A 14,856-nucleotide genomic window follows, 5' to 3' on the forward strand; every position below is an offset into this window, starting at 1 on the left:
TAAGCATGGACATAGGATTTGTTAACAAATGGGAAGCATGGTGGCACAGTGATTAACACCGCTACCTCGCAGCGCTCGGGACCCGAGTTCGATTCCCGGCTTAAGGCACTGTTTGTGTGGAGTCTGCACGTTCTCTCCATGCCTGCATGGGTTTCCTCGAGGTGCTCCGTGGAGTTTACTCCCACAGTCCAAAAAGATGTGCTCGTTAGGTGCATTGGCCATGCTGAATTCTCCCTCAGTGTGCTCGAACAGGCGCCGGAGTGTGGCAACTAGGGGATTTTCACAGTAATTTCATTGCAGTGATAATGTAAGCCTACTTGTGACACTAATAAAAAATAAAAATAGTCTCTGTACAGTTTTTGTGTTTTTGATGTATCTTTATCTGGACACAGGATGTGATTCCCCAGTGTCTCTGTCTTAGTATCACTTACAAACGAGTCAGTGACTGAATTTACATCCTTAAACCACCTTTGGCTTGTATGTCCATTTTTTCACCACAGGGCTTATTTAAAATGCAATATTTCTATACATAATTCAATGTTTTCTTCATTATCATAACACCAGTTAGCCTAACACCTAAGGGGGTTAAGGCTCCGAAAGCTTGTGGCTTTTGCTACCAAATAAACCTGTTGGACTTTAACCTGGTGTTGTTAAACTTCTTACTGTGTTTACCCCAGTCCAACGCCGGCATCTCCACATCTTGATTCAATTCAACAGGACAATAAATACTTGAGACTATTTTGAAGTAAATGCAATTGGTTTATTTCTTGTAGTATGCATGCTGCTAGACTTTTCTGTGAGGCATCTATCTCCAGGGTAGTTGTCTCCCTGGGATCATAAAATTCCCAGTTGCTGCCTCTGATAATGACTGTTTCAATGCTTTGTAGAGGTATTGGTGCCAAAGGAAAGCCACATCCTTTCTCAACAATTTCCTTGGCGACAAAGCTTTCTTAGAAAAATTAGGAATTCATGGAGACAAGAAATTAAAGAGACCCAGACAAGGAATTAAATTGATTATCCTTATCTTGAAACTATTATCCTCTATTTCACTTGGATTGGGACATATGCCAGCCCTGGAATAAGTCGAATCAAAGAAATTGATCTGCTGCATGTTGATGGCGCATTTCAAACTGTTGAATAGCAATCATTCATTATGTGCCACTTGCATCAATGAGCGCAGATCATGGTCATGTTCTTCCATTGTTCTTCTCACAACAGCTATCACATCCGCGATACAGCTACTTCCTGGTACAGTGCATGTGATGCAGTCCATGTGAGCTCGAAAGAGATCGTGACTATTGTTAAAGACATGGCTGATGGTAAATTCTGAGTTGTTCAAATCCCAGAAGTGAAACTTGAAAAACTGCCCTCAACAGTCGTACATGGTAAGGTTTGAAATCCAGAGAATCGTGTCCCAGACTTTTTGCGATGAATTTGATAAAATAAACGCTTATTAAGAAATAAAATAAAAAGGATAAGTGCATGGGGCTACGGGAATAGGCCCTGAGTGGGATTGTTGTCGGGGCTGGCTCAATGTGCCAAATGGCCACCTTCTGCACTGTAGGGATTCTATGATTCTATGAAAATAAACCACAATAAACTAAGCTAGAAGTACACTTAACTAAGACAATGGCAATATATAGAAACACTAATTTAAATAGTTCAATACAATCTAAACTTAATCACCTACAGAGCTAACTCCCCCAAACTGTTCCACAACACCTTATATATCTTAAAACCTATAAAGATCCAATAACTATTACCATGCAATGCAGTTATGTCTTTTTGGAGTTGCTTTGGAGGTAAACCAGCAGCTTGCTTTTCAAACCAGGCTTTCTTCACAGGCACTGCTTGCTGAGTTAAAGAGCTATTCCTGCTGTTGGGTGAGATTAGCAAAACAACCCTCTGCATAGGTTTAATCATAGACTGAAATACAGTTTTCCACTTTGATCATTCCCTACTTGACTTCTTTAGAACTCGGACTTAATTACCTTTGTATCTTGATTTTAGCTTTTAGAGTGTAAAAGCAAAGTACACTTTCTTCACACCATTGCATCACACCAATCTCTTGCTTTGAACTCTTAACAACTTATTCAAATCCACTGATGTTCTGTCCCCAATTGATACTAACTTTCCTTAGGTAAACATTTGTTTGTACTGTTGCTAAAATCATCAACATATCAAATGCACTTGTTCCATTAATATAGCCACTCTGCCCCCATCTTAATTATCTTCTATAGTCCCACAGTTTAAAATGTATAACAGGAGCATAGCCAGTAGAAAACATTCCAATTTCTTGTATTTCGCTGATATTTTAGTAACACCAATATTTTCTAGGCACCATCAGATAGTCCAAAAGAAAGTCATTGAAAACTGCATCAGCTAAATGGGGTATGAAATGTAATAAGTTCTTGTGACTTCTCCGCAAGATGTGCTGACCAGTAATCTTGCTTGGTGTGAGTTTCAAGAAGCATTTTTCACCTGCAAATATTAGTTTTAGCTCTTCTAATGTGTGTGTTTTTAAGGACAAAAGCTGTGCTTAAATGTCACTAATTGAGGCATATTCTTGGTGATCTGTCCTTCTTTATCACACATGTAACTGAATTGCACCAATCTGTGTGTTCTTGTACATTTTGAATGATTCCATCTTTTTTCCATTTTTGTCTAGTTTGACTTTCAGTTTGTCTCGTATGTGGATGTTGCACTTACGTGGTGGATAAATGAACAGACTTTCATCCTCCTGCAAGGGTAGTGTTACAGCTCCCTTAAAATGGCTAATTTTGTCAAACCATTCTGGATATTTTGATGTTAAGTCATGCACTGAGCTGATGGGAGTAGTTTCCGAGGTTGATCGGCCTTGTGATGTCTGAGTGATTCCATAGATTGTGTCTATCATGAAGTCATGACACACCAGTAAACTTGCAATTGCTGGGCCTTTAGTTGTATTTGCAATCCAGAACTATGGGTCCTGATCATGGAATTAGTGAGCCACTGTACACTGCAAGTTTCACTGTAGGCTTTCTATATCTACCTATAAATCCTGGCCAATAACAGATAGTTACCAACTTTCTTCGGGCAGATACTTTAATTCACAGAATCACAGATTACTACAGTGCAGAAGAGGCCCTTTGACCTATCGAGTCTGTACCGATGCATGAAAGGCCCTGACCTGCCTACCTAATCCCACTTGCCAGCACTTGGCCCATAGCCTTGAATGTTATGGTGTGTAAAGTACTCATCCAGGTACTTTTTAAAGGATGTGAGGCATCTTCATTCTCAATTGCTAAGTGAATTTTAATGGTTTGCTTGTCTGGTTCAGACACTCCTGAATCAAGAAACCACATTTAAAACATTTTGAATTGGAATAGTAGGTCAGCTACATCCCAATTCAAACTGTCTGGTCTTGCTGTTGGCATGCCCTCCTGCACACTTCATTGAACCAGGCTTGATCCCTCAACTTGATGGCAATGGTAGAGTGGTTGCTAAGCTATGAAGTTACAGATTGTGGTTGAATGCATTTCTGCATTTCCTCATTGTTCCACAGGAGCAGGCTGAGGGTAAGGGAGCTTGTTTGTGCACTAATTTATTTAATTATTTTTCAGTTAAATTTGTGAAAAAAATTGGAGGTTTTTTTTCAAAACAGGAAATAGGCCCAGCAGCAGCCTGGGAAGGTTTTGGAGGGTTTAAAAGTAGGCCGCGCCTTTGAGTGGGCAGCGTCGTTAGCGGGCAGCGGAGTGAGCAGGGGACAGAGTGAGAGCTGAAGGGCTTTGGCTCAAAACAGGCTTCGGCGAGAACAGGCAGAGGCGAGAGTAGGTTATTTTTTTCTTTTCAGAAAGTTTATTCCTGTATTTCCCCAGAGCAAAAAAAAATATGCCAGGCAAGATGTTGGAATGCTCCTCTTGCAGGATGTGGGAGATCAGGGAGACCTCCGGTATCCCTGACGACAGCACCTGCAAAAGATGCATTCAGCTGCAGCTGCTAGCTAAGCGTGTTAGGGAACTGGAGAAGGAGCTTGATGACCTCCATCTAATTCGGGAGAATGAGACGTATATAGACAGTAGCTTTAGGGAGATAGTTACACCTAAGCAGCAGAGCACAGGAAATTGGGTTACTGTAAGGAGAGGAAATGGCAGTGTGAAAGGACAGGCAGAGCAGGGTTCCCCAGTGGACATACCCCTCCACAACAGGTATACTGAATTGGATACTGTTGTGGCAGATGCTTTACCTGGGACAAGCTGCGACAGCCGGAACTCTGATACTGAGTCTGGTTCTACAGCGCAAAAGGGTGGGATGAAGAAGAGGAGAGCAGTAGTGATAGGGGACTCGATGGTCAGAGGTACGGACCGGAGGTTCTGTGGTCGGGACAGAGACTCCCGCATGGTTTGTTGCCTCCCAGGTGCCAAGGTCAGCGATGTCTCTGATCGCGTGCACAGCATTCTAAAGAGGGAAGGTGATCAGCCAGATGTCGTGGTACACATCGGTACCAATGACGTGGGAAGGAAGAGTGAGGAGGTCCTAAAGAGTGAGTACAAAGAGCTTGGAAGGAAGTTAAAAAGCAGGACCCCGAGGGTAGTAATCTCAGGATTGCTACCTGAGCCACATGCCAGTGAGGGCAGGAGTAGGATGCTTGGGCGGATAAACACGTGGCTGAGGAACTGGTGCAGGGGGCAGGGTTTCCAATTCTTGGATCATTGGGACCTCTTCTGGGGCAGGTGGGACCTGTACAAGAGAGACGGGTTACACCTAAACTACAAGGGGACCAATATACTTGCAGGGAGATTTGCTAGTGTTTAAACTAGATTTGAAGGGGGGTGGGAACCAGAGTGCCAGAGCAGATAGTGGAGCAGGGGTAAAAAGACAGGTTAGTTCAAGCAAAATCACAAATGGAAGGGTAGAGTGTGGTGGAAATAATTTTTTGAGGTGTGTCTATTTCAATGCCAGGAGTATTGTAGGGAAGGCAGATGAGCTGAAGGCGTGGATAGACACGTGGAAATATGACATTATAGCCATTAGTGAAACTTGGCTACAGGAGGGGCAGGACTGGCAGCTCAATGTTCCAGGGTTCCAATGTTTCAGGCGGGATAGAGGCAGAGGGATAAAAGGTGGGGGGGGTGGCATTGTTGGTCAGGGAAAATGTTACAGCGGTACTCAGGCAGGATAGATGAGGGAGCTTGTCTACAGAGGCCCTATGGGTGGAGCTGAGAAACAGGAAAGGTATGACCACATTAATGGGCTTGTATTATAGACCACCCAATAGTCAGCGAGAACTGGAGGAGCAAATCAGCGGAGAGATAGCTGACAACTGCAAGAAACACAAAGTTGTGATAGTAGGGGATTTTAATTTTCCACATATAGATTGGGACTCGCATACTGTTAAAGGTTTAGACGGGGTAGAGTTTGTAAAATGTGTTCAGGAGAATTTTCTACATCAGTATATAGAGGTGCCAACTAGAGAGGATGCGATATTGGATCTCCTATTGGGAAATGAGTTAGGGCAGGTGATGGATGTGAGTGTGAGGGAACACTTTGGATCCAGTGATCATAATGCCATTAGTTTCAACCTGATCGTGGATAAGGATAGATCTGGTCCTCGGGTTAAAGTTCTGAACTGGAAAAAGGCCAAATTTGATGAAATGAGAAGGGATCTTGGAAGTGTGGATTGGCACAGGCTGTTCTCTGGTAAGGATGTAAATGGAAAGTGGGAGGCCTTCAAAGGAGAAATTTTGAGAGTGCAGAGTTTGTATGTTCCTGTCAGGATTAAAGGCAAAGTAAATAGGAATAAGGAACCTTGGTTCTCGAGGGAGATTGTAACACTGATTAAGAGGAAGAGAGAGTTGTATGAAATGTACAGGCAGCAAGGAACACATCAGATGCTCGAGGAGTATAAAAAGTGCAAGAAGCTACTTAAGAGGGAAATCAGAAGGGCTAAAAGAAGACATGAGGTTGCTTTGGCAGACAGAGTGAAGGAAAATCCAAAGAGCTTCTATAGGTATGTTAGGAGCAAAAGGATAGTGAGGGATAAAATTGGTCCTCTTGAAGACCAGAGTGGTACACTGTGTATGGAACCAAAAGAGATGGGGGAGATACTAAATGGTTTTTTTGCATCTGTATTTACTGAGGAAACGGGCATGGAGTCTACGGAAATAGGGCAAACTGGTAGGGAGGCCATGGAACCTTTACAGATTAAAGGGGAGGAGGTGCTCGCTGTCTTGAGGCAAATCAGAGTGGATAAATCCTCAGGACCGGACAGGGTATTCCCACGGACCTTGAGAGAAGCTAGTGCTGAACTTGCAGGGGCCCTGGCAGACATATTTAAAATGTCAGTATTCACGGGGGAGGTGCCGGATGATTGGAGGGTGGCTCATGTTGTTCCGTTGTTCAAAAAAGGTTCCAAAAGAATCCGGGAAATTATCGGCCAGTAAGTTTGACGTCAGTGGTGGGCAAGTTATTGGAAGGTGTGATAAGGGATAGGATCTACAAATATTTGGATAGACAGGGACTTATTAGGGAGAGTCAACATGGCTTTGTGCGTGGTAGGTCATGTTTGACCAATCTATTAGAGTTTTTCGAGGAGGTTACCAGGAAAGTGGATGAAGGGAAGGCGGTGGATGTTGTCTACCTGGATTTCAGCAAGGCCTTTGACAAGGTCCCTCATGGGAGGTTAGTTAGGAAGGTTCAGTCGCTGGGTATACATGGGGAGGTAGTAAATTGGATAAGACACTGGCTCAATGGAAGAAGCCAGAGAGTGGTTGTGGAGGATTGCTTCTCTGAGTGGAGGCCTGTGACTAGTGGTGTGCCGCAGGGATCGGTGTTGGGTCCATTGTTGTTTGTCATCTATATCAATGATCTGGATGATAGAACAGTACAGCACAGAACAGGCCCTTCGGCCCACGATGTTGTGCCGATATTGTGCCGATGATAATGTGGTAAATTGGATCAGCAAGTTTGCTGATGATACAAAGAATGGAGGTGTAGTGGAGAGTGAGGAAGGTTTTTAAAGCTTGCAGAGGGATTTGGACCAACTAGAAAAATGGGCTGAAAAATGGCAAATGGAATTTAACGCAGACAAGTGTAAGATATTGCACTTTGGAAGGACAAACCAAAGAAGAACGTACAGGGTAAATGGTAGGACTCTGAAGAGTGCAGTTGAACAGAGGGATCTGGGAATACAGGTACAGAATTCCCTAAAAGTGACGTCACAGGTGGATAGGGTCGTAAAGAGTGCCTTTGGTACATTGGCCTTTATAAATCGGAGTATCGAGTATAAAAGTTGGAGTGTTATGGTAAGGTTATATAAGGCATTGGTGAGGCCGAATTTGGAGTATTGTGTACAGTTTTGGTCACCTAGTTACAGGAAGGATGTAAATAAGATTGAAAGAGTGCAGAGAAGGTTCACAAGGATGTTGCCGGGACTTGAGAAGCTGAGTTACAGAGAGAGATTGAATAGGTTGGGACTTTATTCCCTGGAGCGTAGAAGATTGAGGGGAGATTTGATAGAGGTGTATAAGATTTTGATGGGTATAGATAGAGTGAATGCAAGCAGGCTTTTTCCGCTGAGGCTAGGGGAGAAAAAAACCAGAGGGCATGGGTTAAGGGTGAAAGGAGAAAAGTTTAAAGGGAATATTAGGGGGGGCTTCTTCACGCAGAGAGTGGTGGGAGTGTGGAATGAGCTGCCGGATAAAGTGGTAAATGCGGGGTCACTTTTAACATTTAAGAAAAACTTGGACGGGTTCATGGATGAGAGGGGTGTGGAGGGATATGGTCCAAGTGCAGGTCAGTGGGACTAGGCATAAAATAGTTCGGCACAAACAAGAAGGGCCAAAAGGCCTGTTTCTGAGCTGTAATTTTCTATGGTTCTATGGTTCTATCTTGCTGCTGATGGCCTACGGCACCTCATGAACAGTTTTGGTTTGCCAGATCTGTTTGAAATCTGTTCCATTTAGCACCATGGTAGTGCCACACAGCACAATGGAATGTATCTTCAATGTAAGACTGAACTTAGTCTCTACAAGTGAGTGTGGTGCTCACTCCTATAGTACTCTCATGGACAGATGTACCTGTGACAGATAGATTAGTGACGGTGAGGCAAAGTAGGTTTTCCCTCTTGTTGGTTCCCTCACCATTGCCAGAAACCCAATCCGGTCACCTTGTCCTTTAGAATTCAGCCAGCTTGGTCAGTAATGGTGCTACCGAGTTGCTCTTGGTGATGAACATCCTCCAGTCAGAGTACATTCTGTGTTCTTGCTTTCCTCAGTGCTTCTTCCAATTGGCGTTCAACAAGAAGGGATACTGATTCATCAGTTGAGGGTGGGGTAGATAGATGGTCATCAGCAGAAGCTTTTCTTGCTCATGTTTGACTTGACGCCATGGAACTTGAAAATGTTGAGGGCTCCCAGGCTAACTCCTTCCTGACTGTATACCATTGTTCCACTACCTCAGCTGGATGTGCCCTGCCAGAGGGACATGACATACCCAGAGATGGTGATGGTACTGACTGGGGCAGTACCTGTTAGGTATGATTCTGTGAGTATGACCAGGTCAGGCTGTTGCTTGACTAGTCTGTGGGACATCTCTCCCAATTTTGACACAAGCCCCAAGATGTCAGTAAGAAGTATTTTACAGGGCTGGGCTTGCCAATACCATATCCAGTACCTAGGTCAATACCAGCTGGTCCATCCAGTTACATTCCTTTTATTTGGTGGTGTGGCACTTTTAATACAACTTGATGGCTTAATGTCCACTTGGAGGTCTTGCGGCACACTAAATAACATCCCCACCTTTGAGCCTGACACTCTCAGACTTGATAGTCACAGAGAGTGCATCCATAACATGGACAAACATATTGATTAGCAACCTGAAAATCCTCCCAATACACTAATGGCAGGCAGTAAGAGCAGGAGAGTTGACTGGTCAGCGGTACCTGCAGAAGGCAATGACAAACCACACAGAACCTTGCCAAGCATAACCACGGCCCAACAAATGGATGTCCATGGTTGTGAGGGCATGGTACATGAAGAGAAAGAGAGAGAACGGCTTTCTAAGCCATTTCAGAGGGCATTTAAGAGCCAGCCACACTGCTGTGGATATGGACTCATATGTAGGTCTCATATAGTCTGGTCATACCATACAACATGCATGATATAATACTATTAAGAACTATTCAGCAGTGATCTGGGGACAACTCCAGTCATCTCCCAGCATTTTAGCTTTGCACCAGTTCCAGTATAACTGTGGCATTAATTGATCAATGTAGGTGTAAAAATAAATATAGTAAACACCTTAGATACAACATCTGAATGTTTCAGATCACTGTAAACATTAATGCTCCAACCTTCTGACAGTGTGGGTCCTTGCTGTCGCTATGTTAATGTTGTTGTTTCAATCAGAGCAGAAAGCTTAACATGCCAAGAAGCTGAAATCACTTGCATCAAGGTGTTGCTGAAACATAGAAGTGGGTTGATACAAAACCTCCTTCAGATGCTCTTGAGTCGATCATTTCACTTCCAGAAATATTCATGTGATCTCTGATGAAAAATGCATCAATAAAAATCAACTCGATACACCGCTTGGTGATTCTGCTCAACTTGACAAGCGCCCAAGGGATTACAAACAATGAATAATACTTAATCAACAAAGGTCTCTGCTCCTAATCAGGATAAGCTGATCGTAAAGTTTCCAAAGTGAGATGTAAAATATACATTGACAATCCATCAACACCTTTGTGCGTGAAACTGTCAGAATGTATACATACAGTCTTAGCAAGCTTCGTTAATCTCCAGGCAAAGTTGCAGACTACCTGAGAGATAACAAATGCATGGAAGAGAAAATCAGTGCCGTGGAGTCATAGAGGTTTACAGCATGGAAGCAGGCCCTTCGGCCCAACTTGTCCATGCTGTCCAGTTTTTACCACTAATCTAGTCCTAATTTTCCGCATTTGTCTCATATCCCTCTATACCCTTCTTACCCATGTAACTGTCTAAATGCTTTTTACAAGACAAAATTGTACCCACCTCTACTACTGCCTCTGGCAGCTCGTTCCAGACACTCACCACCCTCTGAGTGAAAAAATTGCCCCCTCTGGATCCATTTGTATCTCTCCCATCTCACCTTAAACCTATGCCCTCTAGTTTTAGACTCCCCTGCTTTTGGGAAAAGATGTTGACTATCTACCTCATCTATGCCCCTCATTATTTCATAGATCTCTATAACATCACCACTAGGCCTCCTATGCTCCAGGGAAAAAGTCCCAGTCTATCCAGCCTCTCCTTTTAACTCAAACCATCAAGTCCCAGTAGCATCCTAGTAAACCTTTTCTGCACTCTTTCTAGTTGAATAATATCCTTTCTATAAATGGTGACCAGAACTGTACACAGTATTCCAAGTGTGGCCTTACTAATGCCTTGTACAACTTCAACGAGATGTCCCAACTACTACTAAATTCAGTAGTTTAGAACAAAAATGCTGCTGAGTGACGCCTGTCCACATCATCTACAAGCTTGGGGGATGAAGATTAATCCACAAAGTAATATCCTTATTTTGATTCTCAAAAAGTCAAGTTTTATATTAAAAGGGTTCTCGTTTAAATTGAGTTATCCCAGATGAACATATTTATCTTATTTCAACATTTATCTTGCTGCTGAGAAGCACCTTTGTTCATATCTTTCTCATAATCTTGTGGTAGATGCAAATAGTTACTATCAGAGGTGAAAGCTGAATGTACCAAAAATAAACTGTTTTTAAAGTGGCTTATCTTGCTTCCATTGTCGTAACAGATGTTGATGTTTGTGTATGAAATATATCCGTTGCAGGCAGTAATCCCAAGTCAAGCATAGCTCAGTTAGATGTATTACAAAGCTCCCAATATAATGCTTCAACAAAGAGACTGAGGAGCGACCTGAGGACTCACGTCCACTGTATCAGCTTGACATTTTTTCTATTCCCAACACCAGCTAACCGAAAATATCAACTTAGCAGCAATTTATGGTGAACCAGGGGCAGTTTGTACTCACTAGGAATTGGATTGGGTCTCCTGTAAATCATTTGACCTGGAATCCTTTCAGCAAGCAAACAGGGGAGATGGTCATCTCATCTGAACAGAGGGAACTAGCAACTCTTGTGGAGAAGTGCGTATTCCAGTGGGTGGCATAGTTGATAACATTTATAATCTATCGATAGTTCTGAACCTTCATTACCTGGAATGGAGAATAGGTAATTGGCATCTTGCTGGTGTCACATCCATTCTGTGATCCTGTAGAAGTCAACATGATACCTATCATCTTTTGGAAACTCCTTATTGCCACACTGATTGGTTCTCTGTGTGCTCAGGAGAAAAAATAATTTGCTGCTAGTTTTATTCATTTTTTAAAATGTAGAACTTTGCACTGGTGCCAAATTTGTGTTCTCTATGGGCCCAATTTTACCATTGCCTTGCGCTCGAAAACGGGCGTGAAAATGTGGTAAAGTCGGGTGTGAGGCCTTTATCGCGATCTACACCCGCATCCGTGAAGATCGCCACTTTACCGAAACCAGGGAATGGCGGCGATTCGATTTGCGCCCAAAACGGGCGCAACGACGATTTAAATGCATTTGCATGCATTTATATTGAATTAATGAACTGCCCACCCAACTTTATCAGCATTTTCCCCTTTACCACCACGTTTGCCGATCCGGAAGCGCGCCGTAATGGACCTGCAAAATAAAAGCCTGAATCGGGCGCTCCAGCTGCTGAAGAGCGTGTTCAGAGCTTCCAACGGCTCCCTGACTCAGATCAGTGGTGGGGGGAAGGAGGGAGGCGAGTCAGATCATTCTCTGGTTGGGGGGGCGGGAGGAGAGTGAGATCAGATCGTTGTCTGGTTGGGAGGGGGAGGAGGTGGGTCAGATGTATCTCTGGCGGGGGGCGATCGTTGTCTGGTGGTGGGGGGGCGAGGAGGCGGGTCAGATGTTCCTCTGGAGGGGAAGGGGAGTGAGGCCAGACCATTCTCTGGGGGGGGGGGGGGGAGTGAGGCAAGTTCGTTGTCGGGGGTGGGGGGGGGAGTGAGGCCAGATCGTTGTATGTGGAGGGGGGGGGGGGGGGGGAGTGAGGCCAGACCATTCCCTTGGGGGGGGGGGGGGGAGCGAGTGAGGCCAGATCGTTGTCTTGTGGGGGGTGGGGGGGGGGGGGAGGAGGGAGGCGGGTAAGATGTATCTCGGGGGGGGGGGGGGGCAGGTGGATCTCTGGTGGGAGAACAGATGGATCTCTGGTGGGGGGGGGCAGATGGATCCCTGGTGGGGGAGGCCAGATGGATCTCTGGTAGGGGGGCAGGGGCAGGGGGGGTCCGTTGCCACTCTGTGGGCGATTGGTGGGGGGGGAGGGGGGCAGAGGTGGCGATCGGTCTGGATAGTGGAGGGGTGGATAAGGGGGACAGTGATGTGTGTGGGTAGTGGCGGGGTGGATAAGTGGGACAGTGATGTGTGTGGGCAGTGAGGGGGTGGATAAGGGGGACAGTGATGTGTGTGTGTGTCCCTTATCCACCCCCCACTACCCACACACATCACTGCCCCCCTTATCCACCCCCCATTACCCACACACTTCACTGCCTACTTTATCCACCCCCCATTACCCACACACTTCACTGCCTACCTTATCAACCCCCCACTACCCACACACATCACTGCCCCCCTTATCCACCTCCCCCCACTACCCACACACATCACTGTCCCCCTTATCCACCCCCCACTACCCACACACATCACTGTCTCCCTTATCCACCCCCCCACTACCCACACACATCACTGCCCCCCTTATCCACCTCCCCCCACTACCCACACACATCACTGTCCCCCTTATCCACCCCCCACTACCCACACACATCATTGTCTCCCTTATCCACCCCCCCCACTACCCACACACATCACTGTCCCCCTTATCCACCCCCCACTACCCAGACTGATCGCCACCCCTGCCCCCCTCCCCCCACCGATCACCCGCAGAGTGGCAGCGGACCCCCTTGCCCCCCCCACCAGAGATCCATCTGCCCCCCCCCCCAGAGATCCACCTGCCCCCCCCCCCCCCAAGATACACCCTCGCTCCCGCTTGTCGCTCCCGGGCCGCTTTCTCCGCTTTCTGCGGCTCGGGAGTGATCTGACACGGGCGCGCTTTTTCAAATTTTTTTCTAACTGCGCATGCGCAGTTCAGAGCTCCGATCATTTCGGCCGCGCTAAGCCCCGCCCACAGCGCGAATCGGACTGGAGATGGCTGAGAGCGTATGGTGGTGCCTGAAAGCAGATTTCTAAGTCAGATCTGCATTACGCCCAGATTCAGCACTTAGAATGAAAATGGTAAAATCAGGCCCTATGTGTCCACATTCTAATCTGATTATCATAAGCACTACTCTATATTCAAGTTATTTTCAATTCATATTGCGTGTCTTGGTCTTTGATGTCGTCTGCAGCCGGATAGCCCATTTAAATCAAGCATGTTTCCAGCTGATAGCAACAGTTACATGTCGAGGCTTGGAGAGTGATCCTGACAATGAAATTACTTCAAGGAAAGGATAAACCTTCACTGTTGCATCCACACTTGTGATATAAACAGCCAGATTGCTCTCAGGCTGCACCACTGGATGACTTAAATTTGACATGACACGTGCAAAAGACATACAATGCACATCAGGCTCTGAGGACAGAGGCGGAATAAATGTTACTTTTAACCTTTCTTGCAGGCAATGTAAAAAAGAAAAGGGTTTGTGTGAATGAGCAGAAAAGAGTTCGAGACCTTTACCTAACATACACCAACTAGCTATTGGCCCAAAGCAATGGTAATCCTTGCTCATTAATGAGTTGGTATCCTGCCTCACTGAATGGCCTGTAGAATGATGTGTAATATGCTGACAATAGAATCTTTGCAATGTGCTACCAGCCCCATCCTGACAATAGAATAGTTGGCCGTAGAAGATTGTGATGTCTGCATTTGTACGAGTTGGTTGCCAGTTTTCTATAGCTCACATAATAAGCAGATGCGGAATGAGTTCTGAAATCATTTTTCTGTTTTAATTAATTTGGACCCCCATTTAATGTGTTCATGTATTCAAAAGGTTAAGGTTCCTGAAGCTTCAAGTTTTATTACAACTCATGAGCAAGGGCTCACTAAACCTGAAACCAAAGGATAACGTAAGTGCTGAATTAGGAGATAAATAAAATGAACCGTGATATGAACCTAAAGTTTAAATCTCGAGTCTCCTTGTTTGCTTGGATTGAACAAATATCCTGATTTTGCAACTTCCAAAAATGAACTACATCAAGGATGGTATCTGAAGATCACACACCAAGAGGAATCCAGGAACTGCAACCATGGCGTTTGTACGGGGGGCAGGAAGAGATCTAATCAAAACCAGAGGCAAAAATAAACTTCCAAATGTCTGGCGGCAGAACTGAGTCAGTTTGAGTTGGTGTCTCAAGATTGCTCATTATTCAAACCTGCTCTGTGAGTTACCGACTGAGAGGTGCTATAGTGGGAGAAAAGAAGCAAAGGAGACAAAGAAAGAAATTGGTGTCTTGATCTATTAGAATTCTAAATACCACTGTTGAGAAACATTACAAGTGATAGCAAAACCTGGGGACTCGAATGTTACCTGTCCACTCAAATAAAAGGTGACCAGCAATGCAATTAAGTAGTTGAAATTTGTTGTCGATGTTTTCAGGGACTGTGGGAAATTGATATTTTCATAAAAGCTATTGATTTTCACTGCATGGATGATGGTGAAAGCGATGGGCAAAATTGTTTCTTCCAGCACCCACCTCCCCCACACTGCTGCCAATCCACCACCCCACCTCCCCTACCCAATTGACCCTCTTGCTTCCAATCACTATCCTCTGATA

The sequence above is a fragment of the Mustelus asterias genome, chromosome 16 (assembly GCF_964213995.1).
Source record: "Mustelus asterias chromosome 16, sMusAst1.hap1.1, whole genome shotgun sequence".
In the NCBI taxonomy this organism is placed as follows: Eukaryota; Metazoa; Chordata; class Chondrichthyes; order Carcharhiniformes; family Triakidae; genus Mustelus; species Mustelus asterias.